Below are 17,164 nucleotides of genomic sequence, written 5' to 3' on the forward strand. Positions count from 1 at the left end.
TACCCACCTGTAAACTAATTGGTATGCCAAGGGAGATGGAGCCAGGTCTGAATCACGTGCTCATCCCTTGAGCCAAGAGTGGAGTCAGCCTCTAACTGAACCACAGAGACTGAGAATGGAAGTGAGGTAGTTCCTTAAGAAATATATAGATTATCTTACCAGAAGCTAGATAATTTACTGTATAGCACAGGGAACAGGGAACTATATTCAATATCTTATAATAACTATAATGGAAAAGAATCTGAAAAAGAAAAAAATATATATATGTATATAACTGAATCACTTTCCTGTACACCTGAAACATTGTAAATCAACTTTATTTCAATAAAAAATAATTAAAAAGTTTTAAAAAGAAGTTGGATAATAAGGGTTAATCAAGCAAAAACAATAAACATACTCCCTAGGAGGAGTGGTAGAAGCTGAAACTAGGAGACTCTAGAGAGAGCTTGCCATCTCAGGCATCCCCCCACAGCCCTGACAAACCACTCAACAAACATTAGTTGAGGACGTGCTTTGTGCCAGGGTCTGTGCTATGTACTGGGATACCAACCCTCATGGAGGTTCCAGTCTAGTTTTAGACACTCTCAACCTACAGCAAGTCTCCTGCTGAGACTTTTCTAAGACATCATTTTGTCCAAATCTTTAATTACCTAGACTAGAAAATTGGTACTCAGCAAATCAGTGACAGAGCTGGACCAAAGACCAGGTTGGCCTCTTTGTACTACAGACATGGACCACCTTCATTCTTCAACTTGTCTTTCCAAGCCACCTCTGGGAGCCTTCCCAGAGTCTCCCTACCCCTGCTGGTACCTCCAACAGAATACTAACTGCTCCTGGATTGACTCTAATTAACACTTTCTTTGGGCTCAGTGTTGAATTCTTTCCCTTGCTGTCTTGTCTTCTGTCCAGACCCAATATGTCTGCCTCCTGTCTCTACACTATTGGGTATCACATTCCACCTTCTCTTGCTAACCATTAAGGCTCATTTGCAAGTAGCCACTTTTACATGGGACCCTCTGTGGGCAGCCCACAGAGACAACTCTCAGGTATAGTATGAACCAAGGGGTGTTGGTCACACCCCACTCTGGGGAGCATGGAAATCCCTCTGATCCCCACTCTCAGGGGGACTCCCTGATGATCAGAGCTGTCACTCTTCCCACTCCTGACCTAACCAACGAGAAGAGATGTAAAGAAGAGGCCACAGAATCACCCTGGGTGTTACCTGAGTAAACTGACTCTGTCCTCTTCAGGACCTAGATCTCTCCAGGCCCATCCATCAGTGAGGTCCTCTGTGCATGCTCTGCAGCAGGGCAGGGCAGCTCTGGCCCTTTCTTTTATTGATTGATTTCATTGAGCTCTATGAAGCAGCAGTTTTTTCTGTTTTTCCAAATGCTTTATTCCCAGCATTTAAAACAATGCCTGGTACATATAAGGTGCTTATTAAATATTTGTTGAATAAATAAACGAATGGATAGTCCTGACTAATCAGAATTTTAGGCAGTGTTTTAGTCATACAAAATCAGAACCAGGAAGTTACTTAGACCACTTCATCTAACTGCCCACTCTCATTTGACAGGTGGGAGACTGAGGCTCAGAGAGGGAAAAGGACTTGCCCAAAGTCACAAAGGGGGTTAGTTTAGTCAGAAATCAGTACTTTAACCCATAGAATCAGGGAACCTTCCATGGGCTGTTTTCTTGGTACCTATTGTCTCCTACAAGGAAGCACACAGCTGAGCCTCTCCCCTCACTCCCATCATCCCCTGCCCTGCCCATCTGTCTACCTCAACTTCCCGCTCTGTATCTCGTGGGGTTGGGGTTGGGGTCTGACCCTGAGGCAGTGTTGCTTCAGCTCCACGGGGGCTCCCTTAGGAGTACCCTGCCCTGTGGCTCTTTCTTGGAGGTGGAGGACCAGCTATGGCTGAGGGGAACTATGCCCAACTGTGGAGATGAGGAGAAGGGAGTGGTCATGTGGGGTGAGGGGAATAGGGTGGTGATGAGTAGCGAGTATTGACAGCCTACTTCATCCCAGGCATCACACTAGGCATCTCATATTCTCTCACTTATCCTTAACACTTTGAATAAGTAAGTATTCTTTTCCTCATTTTGCAGATAGGAAGCTGAAACTCAGAGAAGACAAGTGACTCGCCTAAGGTCACATAGCCAGTAAGCAGCAGAGCAAGGATTCAGATCCCGTACTGTTGGCCACTAGAGTCTGGAGTCTTTCTTTTATGTTGTCTCCAACCATCTCTCAGGATACTCCAATTCTAGACTGGGTCCCAGTCAGGGGCTCAGAGCTGAAAGCCCCTCTTTCAGACCCTTACATACATACCCTGTGGGAGCATCAAGTCTGGACCAGGCCATGGTAGGCGTGGAGCTCTAGCAGGAATGTCAGCGGACTCCTGTACTGCCTGACCCAGGGCATCCTTTCTCTCTGTCCCAGACCTGTAGAGCTGGGCTTATTTTCAGGGCTGGATGAGTGGATTTTTCCCCATGGAGTGTGGATAGTCCACAGTTGAGCCAAATGGAGGCCCCTCCCTCCCATAGGAGAAAAGGGGAAAGGGGGAAGGGGAGCAGAGCAGCCTTCCAGAAGGGATAGCTTTGCTGAGTTTCAGCCTAATATCCTGGAGCTATTCCTAGGTAGATTGTGGTCAGTGGAATTATGCTTTTATCAGGCTGCTGGGAGTTTCAATAAAATCTTTATGGCCGGGAAAGTTCTCTTTATGGAAATCAGATTATTGAAGTGCCTGCTGGGGGGAGGGCTTCACCGACCTGCCTTGCTCCCCACTGCCTCCCTCCTCCCCTTCAGAACCGCTCCCCCACTCAGCTCCTTCCCTCCCCTCCCCACAAGCCCCCAGCTCCAAGGGACATTTGAGCTCCTCACGCCGAGACATGAAGAGGGCTTTGGCAGGTAGAGGGGCACTGAGAGGGCACATCAAAGGTGCTAGTGGGACTGCAAAATTAATGCTGCAAAATAGCCCACTCCCATTCTCCCACCGTCACCCCCATTGAAGAGCCCTGGTTTTGCTATTTCTGGGTCAATCTTCCTCTGCTCTTGGCTCCCTCTGTTGGCAGACCCAAGATTCTGGGCCTTAGCACACAGCTGAGCCCCTCCCCCCATCCACTACCATCCCCAGCCCTGCCCATCTGTCTAGAGAGCCTTCCTGCCCGGCATCTTGTGGGGCTGGAGTTTGGGTTGAACCCCAAGGCAGTGTTTCTCCAGCTCTAGGGGAGCTTTCTTGAGAGTGCCCTGCCCTGTGGCTCTTTCTTGGGGGTGGAAGAGCAACTATAGCTGAGGCCCCCCCCACTCCACCCCATAAACCGCCTGCTTGGGGAGGGCCTGCCCTAGGAGGTTTTCCTTGTGGCTTTCTAGGAGGTTTTAATTTAGCAAAAGGAAAGTGGTTTGGGCCAAATTGTCTCTTTCAGGGCTAGAGTCTTTAAAAAGCCCTCTGAAATGTGGTGCTTTTGCCTACCCAAGCTCTCTCACTGCCTGCATCCCAGCATCCTCCCTGGGAGATCTTCCATTAAGTTTCTAATTCAAGAGGCATCCTGTCCTCTGAGGAATGATTGAAGGACCTGGAAAAGAGAAGACTGAAGGGGCCAGAGGCTTTGTGTTCAGCCCTTTGAAGGGCGGTCGTGGGGCAGAGGAAGCCCATGTGTTCTGCGTGGTTCCAGCAATAGAGCTAAACCATGCCCCTGTTGGTATTTTTACCCTATTATCATCTGGAATCATCCAAACAACAATATGAGGTAAGGAGTATTGTCCCCAGTTTACAGATGAGGAAACTAAGACCCAGGTCCACACAGCTAGGAAGGGGCGGGGCTGCCTTTCAAAACCAGGTCATCTGACATCAAATCTAGCACTCTCCACATCCTGACCAATGGGCAAAGGCAACAAGTAGGCAGCATTGAGTTCTGCGTAGGCGGCCCTTTGGAGCCACCCCAACCAGTAGCCCCAACACCACCCATGCACCGATTTCAGCAACTGCCTGGAACCCACTCCCTGTTGGATCCCATCTCTCCTCCGCCCCGACCCTGCTCTAGACCTGTACACCAGCTTCGCATCTGCCCCTGGCATTTCTCTTTGCCTGTGGGCAACACTCATTCTCCCCAATGGACTTGCCCTCAGACTTTCCTCACTTTAGACCTCTCAGAACCGAACCCAGCCCAGGCAGTTTGCCTTGTGCTCCCATCCTGTCCGCTCCCGCCCTCTTGATTTGACAATAAGGAAGAACTTTCTAACAGAGCTGTCCGAGGATGGACAGGTGGGGATGGTTGCTCAGGGCCCAGGCATTGGGTTGGGGTCTGTCCGAGCTGGGAATCCTTTCAGTGATTTCTCTTGACTTAGGTATGCATTTTTCTGTGAGCCCTTCTGTGACTGTGCCCAGGTTTTACACTCACCCTCTTGTTTCCCATTCTTCCTCTCTCTCCCAACCTCAGTCTCTCTGTTTTGCCCTTTTCTATTTATTCTTTTCTCTTATTCTCTCTTTATCTTTCTCTGTGCATTTTTACCTCTCCCTCCTTCTCTGCACCTCTCTGTTTCTGCTTCTGCTTTTCTGTTTGTCTTCCTTCCCTTAATCCCAGTCTCTCTCTGTCTCTCCTCTCCCTCTCCTGCCCTCCCTCTCTCATACTTATCTCTCTCTTTCTTTGTCTCTCTAGCTCAGTCTTCCATCTCTTTCACTTTTACTCTAGGTCCCACTGTATTCTCCGATCTCTCATATTTTTCCATTTCTCTGACTTTGCCTCCCCTGACCCAACCCTTCCCTTCAGAGCCTCCCCTGACTGAGGGCCTGCTCTATTTGCCACAGCCTGCCTTCCTCAGCTCTCTTCCAAGGAACCACCTATGTCTTCTGTGTTTCTCCAGTCTCAAGCTGTGACGTCTGTGGCAGCTGATACTGGGGAGCTGGACGTGAGCAAGATCATCTTGGCCCCTGGGAAGCTACAGGAAACCTTGGGCCCTGCAACTTCTCTCCAAAAAGGAGGAAGTGATATCTTAGCTTCCTTCAGGCCCCAGCTGGAGCTTCTGGCTGTCTCAGAACCTGAAGGATTCAGGAATGAGTCATTGACACTTAAGAAGCCCTGCCTTTGTGTCCAGCTCCACCGTGGACACTCTTTGTCCATGTCTGGAAGCCACTCCTCCCTTTTGAAACTCACTTCAGTTCTGGCCTCCCCCTCATTCCAGAATAGCTTGAAGCCTGCTCCTGAAGGAGCAGAGAGAAGCTCGGTGTTGCTGGAGTCTACAGTCGGGGATGGCTACTTGGGTGGGGGATGGGAGGAGATGTCAAGGGATGAGACTGGAGAGGTAGCCTGGGGCCAGGCCAGGTAAGGAGTTTGGACTGTATCTTGAGGCTGCTGGGAGATATTGAAAGTTCTTAAGCAGGAGAAAGGAGATGATCTATCTGTAATTTACAAGATCACTCTGGCTACTGGGAGGATTCTGGATTATAGAGGAGCAAGAGTGGAAGCAGGGAGACTGTTGAAAAGGATGTTGTGTAGTCTAAGTAAGAGGCAATGGAGGCTTGGACCAGGGTGGCGGCAGTGGATATGGAGCGAAGCGGACTTTTTCTGGTATATCTAGAATGTAGCAGCAATGGGGCTTGGGGGTTGATTAGCTGGAGGCATGGTAGAGAGGGAGGTGTGAAAGCAAATTCTGGCTTGCACAATTGGGTGGCTAGTGATGCCTGTCATTGGCGCAGAAATCACAAGAGAAGGAACAGTCTGCAGATTAGTTGAGTTCTGGATTGGCCATGTGGAATTTGAAGTGCTCGCAGACCATCCACATTGAGAGAGCGGTCAGGCAGTGGCAGATCCTGGTCTTTGGTGACTTTCGTAAGAGAATTTTTCAGCAGCGATGGGCATGGTGATTGGACTGCAGTAGTTGAAAGGTGGGGACAGCTGAGTGTGTCTGCCCTAAATTCTGCCACATTCCACTTCTCTGTTTAGGATTGAAGAGGACCCAGCAAGTTTCCATTGCTTTCCACGATACTCAGGTCTCCTGCTCCCTCCCCCATTCCTCTACACACACACACACACACACACACACACACACACACACACATACACACTTCCTTGCTTCTTTTTGCTTCAGCAGACTGAATTCTAGGGCTTCCAACCCCCCCCCCTTCCCACTTCAGACTCAGAAATAAATTGCTCACTGCCCCAATGGTGAAACCTTATCTGGTCTGGTAAAAATGTGTGTCTGGAGCAGCTGAGCTCCACGTTTCAGCCAAGGGGGTGAGCTGGCCGCTGGCTGGCTTGCCTGAAGCCCGGAGTGGGGGCAGTGGTGGGAGATGGAGAGGAAGACACAAAGCAGAGACTAAGATGGGTGTGAGGAGCCGGGAAGGGGAGGGGAATGAGGAAAGAGGATGGGGAAGTGGGAATGCCATAACTGTAAACACTTTCTGGAGTCACAGATTTGCATTTAAATCTTGGCTTCACTACTTCCTACCTCCGTGGCAAGTAATTTTCTTCTCTGAGCCTCAATTTGCTCATCTACAAAATGGGTTTAATAATAATAATACCTACCTCACTGGTACTCTTCATTAGGCAGAATATCTTCTTATTATGACTATCATTCTTATTCTTATTTCAGGATGGAGCTGGTGTTGGGAGAAGGCCAGGCAGCTCTCTGGGGACCTTGCCTGGGCTAGGGAAGCAACCATCCAGGGAGGGCCTGTAGTCTCTTCTTGGATTTCCAGGAAAGGCTCAAAGGAGTCTAACAGTGGTAGGAAGAGGCAGCAAAGATGTACTGAGTAAGAATCAAAGCACGGTCATTAGGACCCAAGCTCAGCAGTTCCTGCAGTCCTTTAGCTTTGGCCCAGAGACAGCCTCCAGAAGGGAAGGCAGCCCAGCTTCCCTCAGCTGCACACCAAGGCTCACACATTTTCAGGCCTAACTCTGGTGAACCATGACCATAGCTTTGCACGGAAACCTCCAGCCAGCTGCTTGCCACATGCCGCCTGGGTTTCAGGGTAGGGGGAGCTTCTGATGCCACAGGAGGGCAGGGAGGCCAGAGGAGCTCACTGGACCTCACCCTCGACCCCTTGCCCCCATGAGCTAGATGTAGAGGCCAGACCTGCATTCAGGCCTAGTGCTTCCCTTGCCCCTGGACCCACAGAATCCTGAGGAAATTCCAATGCATGTCTGCCCCCTGTGCTGACCCCTCCCCCCAACTCCTGCCCCTAACTCCACCCTTGTGCCTTGTCAGGAGGTTTCAGCAAAAGGAGATCTACTACTGAGGGGATCATGGTTGATGGAAAAAAATCCATCTCTGGGGTGGCAGGAAGTGGAGAAATGAGACACACTCTTCAGGTTGGGGGGGTGCCACCTCCTCCTGAGTGGCATGGCAGGAAATTGGGGCCTGGACCAGTGCAGAAGCCAAGCCAAGAGGATGTCGGGGCTTCTCCAGGAGCTGTGGGCTAGGAGGCAGCAGTGGTAGACCGTATGGATGCAATCAAGCTTGTTATGACCTCATGGGGAGAAGGGGGAACCCCAGAAGTGAGGGCTTTGGGCTTCGTCCTCACCAGTGGGGGAGGGAGAGGATCTGTGTGGGGATGATCATGGAGCATTTAGTGGGGTGAGTGAGAAGTATGAAGATGGATGAGTCAGAAGAGATGGGAGAAGCTAAAGGGGCAGCTTCAGGAAAGCAGCCGTCCTCTGTTGACTTGGACTCAAAGCTTTGGGAGGACCAGTCTGGGAATCAGGTGCTGGGGAGGAGCTCCCAGCCCCCCACTTCACGGGTTCTAAGTGTAGCTCTTGCTTGGAAAGGCCGGGGCAGCAGCATGTGGAGAGTTGGGTTTTAGATGGGTTCTGGTCCTTGCTTATAGCATGAGGTTGCTAAGCCAGGTAGCTGGCAAGGCCTCCGGGTGGGAGCCCCACAGGATCCAATGTTGGAAGACTGGGTCCTTATGGACGATCCTTTGAGGAGGTCTGCAGGACAGAGCAGGAAAGGCGGAATCCACGACTCAGTGCAGGAGGACTGGGAAAGGGCTGAAGCCCAGGTCCCATAAGGAGCTGATGAAGGAGCTGGAGCTTCCTGGCATCAAGCAGAGAAGGCAGGGGAATGCGATCTCTGTTGTAAAAGCTCTGAAGGGCTGTCATGGCCAGAGGGAACAGAGGGAGCAGCTAGTGTCGGTGTGGCCTCAGGGAGCAGAGGCTCCTGGGAGAAAGTGGCAGGGAGCCAGAGCACTTCACCTCAATCCAAGAAAGAATTTTCTGAACAGCTGTCCATGCTCAAAACTGGGGAGGAGGGAGGTAGTGAGTGTCCCATCACTGGAGGTGTGTAAGCCAGGGCTGGATGACCACTTTGTGGAGATTCAAAGAGTAGATGGGGTGGTCCCTTGGCATCCTCCGGCCACCCTGTCATGACAATCTCTGGCTCCATGACCTAGATGGGTTAACTCTGTGAGATGGAGTCCAAGGAACTAGTACTCACTCTTCGAGTTCTCTGAGGGGCTGTGACTTGAGTTTGTACCTCCCAGTAACTTAGCTTGGTGCAGTAGCATCATATGGCCATTTATTATGTGGCTCTGCTAGTCTCTCATTATCTGCCCCACTGGCCTCCAGCCTCTCATGCCATCAACATCTCCCCACATTGAGTATAGTGGACATGTTTAATGATCCCTTTTTTCATTCCACATGGCTCCTAACAGCTTCATATGTAGCTCAACTCATAAGGCCGTGATTGGTTCCAACTTCATGGTCAATTGAAGGGATTCTCAAGGATAATTTTGACTATCTGCAATTGTGCCTTATAGGCTGACTTGAGACGCTGTGCCCATGTAGAGCACTGCTTCTCTGACTGCTGAATAATGCTGCAAGGCACAAAGCAGTATGCTGGGGTGGGAATGGTTTGAGGCCTGGACAGAAAGCATATCTCTCTGGATGCCTGGGGCTTCCATCCTTCTCTTAACACAGGCCAAATCACTCTCCTGGATTGTCCCTACTCCTTAGCTACAGATCCTGTTTGCTCTGCCTTCTAAAAAATCCAGAATCCAAACATTTTTTTTACCCCCTCACGACTTCTACCTTGGTTCAAGCCACCATCACCTCTCATGGGACAATCCCCAGAGCCTCCTTACTTCTTTCTCAGTGTTCACTTCCTGCCCTCCATGTTCACCTCACAGCTGCCCTTGTATTTCTGTTAAGACATAAGTCAGATCCTGTCACTCACCTGCTCAAAACCCTCCAATGGCTCCATTCTCCTCAGAACAAAAGCCAAGTGACTTACAAGGACCCCCAAGATCTGCCCCAGGCCACCTCCCTGGCTCCTCTCCCACTGCTGTCCTTATTGTTCATCCCACTCTACTTTCCATTCTCCATACCCACAAAGTACACACCCAACTCTATGCCTTTGCTCTTCCCTCTACTGGAGACACAGTTTCCATAGAACTTGATATAATACACTCATACCCTTCAATCTCTGCTCCAATGTTACCTTAATGGAACGCCTTCTCCCTAACCACGTGAAATAAAATAGTAACTCTGTCAACCTATCCTACCCAGCACCTTACCCCTCTTAACTGCCTTTCCTTTCTCCATATCATGTCTCACCATTTGTATCCTTATTCATCTATTGCCTTTATCTGACCACTAGACTATATGGCAGGGTCTTCTGTTCTCTGCTATATCCCCAGTACCTAGAACAGTGCCTGGCATGTAGTAGGTGCTCAATAAATATTGAATGACTGAGTGGTTAGAACACACCCCTGTAAGCCCACCCCAACACTGGAGGTCCCCTCTGTGCTTCCTATTCTCTAATGACTTGCTGGGCACTGGGCTCAACGTGACTGTGCCTGTGGAAGCTGACAACTTAGCCTTAGCTGATACCCTAGCCTCATCCTCCTATCCTCCTGATGTCTGCTTTCTCTGCCTGCCTGGTCCTCTGGCCTGGTATCATCACCTGTGAGACCCAGGACTGTGGCCAGGTGCCTCCTGGCCCATTGGGCTCTCAGGCCTGGAACTTGGCAGGCAGGCCTACTCTGCATGCTGCCACCACCGATGCCATATCAACCAAAGGCACCTGACGACTTGCCCAGCAAACCCCACAAGGAGTGGAGAAAAGAGGGTTGGGGGAGGATTTGGAGTTTATGCTGTCTGAGCCTCCCCGTGTAGAGGCAAGCCTAGAACGCTGAGCTCTAGAAGGAAGCAGCTCCTACCTCCACGGGCATGTCTGGTGTTATGCAGAGTTGGAGAAGACACTGGAGAAGGGACAGAACAAAGATCTGGCTCTAGAGGTGCAGAGAAAGCCTGCAGGGGAAGCGGACACAGGGCTTGTCAGTGAGGATGAGAGACAGCCAGATGGCCAAGAGTTTGGGGTTCAGGAACCCTGTTCCTGGGGCAGTGACTGGGCCCAAGGCACCCAGAAGGTAACCTGGCAACAAAATCAGGGCCCCATACAGAGAGAGCAGGCTGCCTTGAGTGAACAGGATCACTGCAGCTCACACTGTGGGCAGAGAGGGGAACTGAGTGGATGGATGTGTATTAAGAACCAGAGAGAGAACTTCCATTGAAAGAGTGCCAACCACTCTATTAGACACTTTACCTGCCTTTTTATCACAGCAAATCTGTGAAATATGCATAATAATTCCCATTTTACACATGAGCAAATTAAAGCTCAGACTTGAAATGACTTACCCGGGGTCACACGTACGAAATGGCAGACCCAGAAAATGACTTCCGACTCCTGGTCCATGGCTCTTTCTATCAAATATGTGTTGAGCACACGCTGTAGTGTGCAAAGTGGAGTATGCGCTTTGTACACATTGTCTAATTTGAGCATTATGACAGCCCTATGAGGTAGGTGGGTGTCGTGCCTATTTTAAAACTTAGAAAACTGAGGCTCAGAACTGGTTAAGGGACTTGACCAGGTAGTGACAGGTGAGGCTTAGTTTTAAGCCAATGTCTGTCACATTCCAAGTCCATACTTTTTTATAGTATATTCCCCAATAAATGTTTGATAGAAAGAAAGAGAAGGAAAAAACGAAAGATAAAAAGAAAGAAAGAAAGAAAGAAAGAAAGAAAGAAAGAAAGAAAGAAAGAAAGAAAGAAAGAAAGAAAGAAAGAAAGAAAGAAAGGAAGGAAGGAAGGAAGGAAGGAAGGAAGGAAGGAAGGAAGGAAGGAAGGAAGAAGGAAGGAAGGAAGGAAAGAAATAAAAAGAAAGAAAGAAAGAAAGAAAGAAAGAAAGAAAGAAAGAAAGAAAGAAAGAAAGAAAGAAAGAAAGAAAGAAAGAAAGAAAGAAAGAAAGAAAGAAAGAAAGAAAGAGAAAGGAAGGAAGGAAGGAAGGGAGAAAGGGAAAGGAAAGGAAAGGGAAGGGAAGAGAGGGAGGGAGGGAGGAAAGGGAAAGGAAGGGAAGAGAAGGAAGGAAGGAAGGAAGGAAGGGAAGAAAGAAGGAAAGAAAGGACAAAGACATCCAACTCTTGGAGGGACTGGAGGGAAACATCTACCCTGGGGGCAGGTTGGTCTCAAGTGATGGCCAGCGTCATCCAGATTAGAAGGAATGGAAGAAATCAGATGTGTCTAGGGGGTGGATGAGGCTGGACTCCATTCCCTCAGGCCCTGCAGGGCTGTCCAGAGTGGTGAGCACCATGTAAAGCATCAGGTAAAGCAGGGCCGGCTTCGTGGATGTGTGATCTGGGCACTCACACAGGGTTCTAGGCTCAGAAAAGCCTCGCACTAGGTTTAATGCTCTGGCCTCACCATCCTGAAATTCTTAATAATTTTTGAACAGGAGCCCCTCATTTTAATTTGGTGCTGGGCCAGTTCTCCTGGGAATCCTAAGTCTTAGAGCGATGGCCCTCCTCCTTACCTCCTGATGTCTACACTTTACACCCAAAGTCCATCCTGTACATGGTTCCTGAGTAGTGGCCCTAAAGCACGGCTCTGGTGCTACCAATCCTCTGCTTTGAGAACCTTCCATGCTTCCCTATTTCTGATAGCTTCACTCCAAACAGCTCAGCCTCCAGAGACTTTAAAGCCGCCACTTGGTCTGTTTTCTCAGGACACCTTCACGTAGACTCCCTCCTTCTGGCCCCTGGCCCTCCTGGGCCTGCCTCGGTCCTTCCCCCGGGCCTTGCTGTGCTGAAGCCTTCAGTGCCAACAGGCTGGGAAAGGTGCCCAGGCACCTGGGGAAGAATTCTTCCTTTCTGCCAGTGCACCAGCTCCCCAAGGGCAGGGGTTTTGGTCTGTTCCGTTCACTGCTGTGTTCACAGCACCCAGAAAAGGACCCAGTAGGTACTTACCAAGTAGCGGCTGAATGAATGACTGAATGAATGAATTTGAGGCTCTCCACAATCTGGCTTTAACATGCACTCCAGGCCTGACTCATATGCATTTCAACCCAATGGAACAATTCCTTGTGATGCCCCTCTTCTAGTACTCAGGTTTTCAAATTTGAGCATTTTAAAGACCCAGATCAAAATGCCATTTCCTCAATGAAGTCCCTTATACATCACAGCTGACAGCGACCTCTCCTTCGACTCTCTGTTGTTATTGAGATCTCTTTTTCTCTGTCTTTCTGTCTCTCTCTTGGCTTAAACAACAGAAATTTATATTCTCACAATTCTAGAGGCTGCAAGTCCAAATCAAGATGCCAGCACGGTTGGTTTCTGGTGAGAGCTCTTTTCCTGGCTTTCAGACAGCTGCCTTCTTGCTGTGCCCTCACATGGGGGTGGGGGTGGGGTAATTAGAGAGACAGAGAAAGAGAGAGAGAGAGAGAGAGAGATTGCCCTCTGGTGAGACCTCTCTTAAGGCATTGGCCACTTTTTGTGATGTAGCAGGAGGAATCAAACGACTTGGGATCAAATCTTTCTATCACTTACTAACTGTGATCTTGATAACTCACTTGCCTCTCTGAACCTCAGTTCCTTCAACTATAAATTCCCCCTACCTCATAGGGTTGTACAATGAGTTAAATGAAACAACTTAGTGCTAAGTGCATTCAATAAAAATAATGTTGTTATTAATAACAACAATAATAGCAAAATGTTTCAGAGGGTTTTCTAGCGTATGCACAACCACCCTATGAGGCAGACACTATTATTTTTATGCCCATTTTACAGATGGAGACACAGACTTAGAGGTTTAGGAAGCTGCTCAGGGTCACACAGCTAGCAAGCAGTGAGGCCACGTTGGAGAAGCCCAGTGGTCTGCCTCGGGCTCCCTTCCTTTCCCGCTCTTCCCCCAGGGCTTCCTCGGGGCTGAGGCCCCCCACCTTAGGCAGCAGCCTTGTCAGCTCCAGAGCTCACCCCGGCCCAGACCAACTTGAGAGGGACTGCATTTGTTCCGAATTACTGAAGGTTTGTTTTGAAACGCAAATCATTGGTAATCAGAGGGGCCAGGTAGACAGCGATGCTTCTCTTTCTGTAAATGAAAGCCCTTGGCCCAGCTCACCCAAGGGATATTCTTTTCCTCTTTCTTTTTCTTGGCCCTGGTTATAGTGGAGGGCATGGTTATAGTGTGGTCTCAATGAGGTCTAAATAAAAGCAAACAAGGGCTAATTCAAAACCGACTGCCTTGCCACCCGCATCCTCCCCTTTGCTGCCTCTCTGCCTTCCTTTCCACCACCCTGGCCTTGGATTGGTGGTGGCCCAGTGATACTCCTGGGAGAATCTTAAGGGGTGCCATGAAACTCTCCTCTAACTCTCTAAACAAAATGAATCTGAACCTGATTTTAACTGAAAAATTAATCGAAACCATATAATCCTTAACTGAGAAGAACCAGGGGAGGGGTGCCCAGAAAGTCCCCAGAGAACCAGGAATTATGGGACTGGGCACACAGGTGACATGGAGAATTGAGGCGATTTTCTAGATTATGAACCCCCAGATCACCTCCATCTCAGCTGGGCTGGGCACCACCGTCACCAATCCACCATCTACAGGGATTAATTCCTCAGCTTCTCTTCCGCACCCCAATGCCTCCATCCCCATTGAACACCAGGTACTGACAAGGTCACTCTCCTAGGTTCCATCAAGGGGGCAGAGTTCTCTTCTTTCAGTGGGTGAGAAGGTAAGGGAGACCCAGAAACCAGTTTCATTTAGCTTAGCAATCCCCCTCCACGGAGTTCCTTTCTCTACCCAGTTCCAGATTAGGGTTGGCTATGAGAGGAAATCGCATAAGATCTGGAAGGCAGAAATGCGACAGCAGCCATTGAGCTCTGCAGGTTGATGTCGAGGCGCTGCTGAAGCTGACACATTTCCTTCCCACTCTGCTAGCTCAGCTCACTGGCATGGGGTAGCAGTCGGTCCTAGAGCCCTTCCAGGTCCCCAGATTTTCTTGAGCTTCAGTGAGTCCTGGGCCAGGATCACGTGTAGCCAGCTTCTTCTGCAGGTCACTCACACAGATGAGGCTGGAGGTGGTGAGAGGCAGATGTAAGTTCTGATTTGTCCTCACTGTCTCCCACTTCACGTCCCATCTGTGGCCACAACAGATGCAGAGGCCACAACCTTCCACAGGCTTCTTCATCCTCTCCCAAGATGGTGGAAACTCTAATCCTCATAATAATAAATAATAAACTCCTTATTTCAGATCACTCCAGTGGTTCTGCTCCCCTGATCAAACCTGAACAGATACAGTTCTCAATAAATGTTATTTTATTAGTCTTATTAGACTGGGAGTTTCACAGGCTGGGATCAGGTATTTGACATCTGTGAGTGTACCAAGGGGCCAACAGAGAAGCTATGAGTTGCTTCCTTGGTGTTTGCCGAATGGAAGGGAATTGAATCAGGGCTCTGGACAATTGGTCAGTACTTGCTTGTGAGCTAAGTCCTGGAGAGGGCAGGATGGACATGCAAATTAGATGTAGCTAATGTGCTCCAGCCCAAGTGGATAGAAAACAGTAACAAACAATCTACAGCGACTAATGGTCATTGATAATAAGAATAGGCAGCACCTGACCACATTGCGTGTGTTACCCCATTTACTGCTCACACTAGCTTCTGAGGTAGGAAGGAGATGTGAACTTCAGAAATAGTGAGTAGCTTGCCCAAGTTCACAGAGAAGACAGTGCTGGGATTCCAATGGAAGATCTCAGGCTCCAGAGCCTGTGTGGGGCTGTGAGTGCTGGTCCAGTCAGGCACTCCCGTAGTGAGGGAGCCCTGAAGAGTCAGGAGCAAATTCTGCCCCAACACTGCCAAGTCTGAGGGCCCAGAGACTGATGAGGGAGAGCCCCGGGTGGGGGCAGGGGCCAAAGGAGCTTTCTTGGTAGGATCATGAGGCTTGAGCTTGGCCTTGAAAACTAAAGAGGACTGAGCCAATTCCCCTTCACCCTGTCTATCCCATCTGTCACTGAGGTCTATGGATGTTTCCAATGGATGCCTTTGATCAACCCCCCTCTCCCATTCCAACCCTCCGGTACCTGTGAGACCACAGACCATCCCCATCTCTGGCCTGGACCCTTGGCCCAGCCTCTTCCTCCCTGGTCTCCTGACCTCCAGTCTTACCTGTTCAAATCCACACTGGCTTCAAAAGCTATCATTTACAAACTCAGCTCTGATCATGGCATGCCTCCATGCCTCCACCACCCATTAGGGTCCCATGGGACAAAACAATAACTTTAAGATTGAAACATATAAACCTGCTGATAGTCAACTGTTCTTGACCTATAAAAATGGCACATTCTTCTCATTCTTCTATTGGTAATACTAATAGCCATAGTTTATTAAGCCCCGACACTGGGTTAAAGCTAGACATGTGCCTCCAAACACATCATTCCCACAAGTTTTCCACTCTCTTCCCCCCCACCCCCACCATTGTCTGCCTGCCTCTTTGGGCCTTTTTCTTTCTTACTCTGTCTGCTTTGGTGTTTCCCTCTGTACCTTGGTTTCACTCTGTTGCTGCCTCTTACTGCTTCCCCTACTCTCTATCTCCCTCTGAAAATTTTCTCTCTGTCTCTACCTCTCTGATTCTCTATCTCTGTCTCTGTCTCTAGCTATCTTTCTTATATGTCTGTCTTACTATTTCTCGCCTCTCCTTCACTCCCATTCTTGCCTTCTCTGTATTTTTCCCTTCCTCTGTCTGTATCTATATTCGTTTGCCCCCTTCCTCTTTTTGTGTGTGTGAGCATGCATGCATGCACGTGTGTCTCCAGACCTGTTTCCTGACCTCCCAAGATGCTGGTATCTGTGAGGCCCACCTGAGGCTGAGGCCCACGGCTCCCCTGACTGGAAGCTGGGAGGACAGAACAGATGGAAGCAGGCATCTGGCTCAGGGGGCCCCGTCCTCAGGCCCATGACATTCTCGCAAAGGCAGTTCCAGGAGCTTGTGGCTTCCCCTGGGGCTGCGGTCTCATCCTGCCTGTAGCCAGGAAGGCAATTGGTGTAGATGGCAACCGCCCAGATGTAAAACCCAGCTGTGCAAATTAGCCCGAGGCCTGTAAGAAATTAGACTGGATCTAAAAGAGATCAGGCTGTGGAAAATGAAAAATGTTAGTTAAAAGAGAAAATTCCTACTCCCACCTCCAGGTCATAGATCACAGAAGAGAATCCTCAAGCCATGAGGACTTCAAGGGGCCATCTGGCTTGGCCGCACCTCAGAACAGGTCAGGCCCCAGCCAGCCAAGACGATGTCTGTCTTTCCATCTTTTCAAGAAGAATACAAGCCAGAGATTCTTCAGCTTTGTCACCCAGTATCTTGTTCTGGGAATGAATCCCTGCACTGTGAAGAAGTTTGTGGAAGAGCCCAGACTCCTGGAGTCACTCATACTGGGGCCCAAATCTGCACCTTCACCCCAAATTTCCCCCTCAGTCTTCCACATCTCACCACCCAGCACCACTATTCACCCAGATGCCCAGGCTTTGGCATCCTCTTTTCTTTCTCTTTCCCCCATCCAAGGAATCAACAATCCCGAAAGCTCTGACTCCCAGCTGAGTCCTTGCACAACCACCACACTTACCCCCATGGGTCCAAAGTCCCCATCATGTCTATCTGGACAGTGCACCCATCCTCGCTGGGCTCCCTGCCTCCACTCTTCTCCCGTATGCTCCATTCTCCAGAGAAACTGGGTCATGTCATTCAGATCATGCCATTCCTCTGCTCAAAACCCTCCTTTCGCTTCTCATCACACCAAACCCCAAGTATTCCCTGTGGCCAATGAAAACCTCTGTCATCTAGCTGCAGTTCCCTACCTCCTTACCCACTCTGCTCTAGCCATGGTGTTCCCTTGCTTTGCAC

The sequence above is a fragment of the Eubalaena glacialis genome, chromosome X, assembly GCF_028564815.1.
Source record: "Eubalaena glacialis isolate mEubGla1 chromosome X, mEubGla1.1.hap2.+ XY, whole genome shotgun sequence".
NCBI lineage: Eukaryota > Metazoa > Chordata > Mammalia > Artiodactyla > Balaenidae > Eubalaena > Eubalaena glacialis.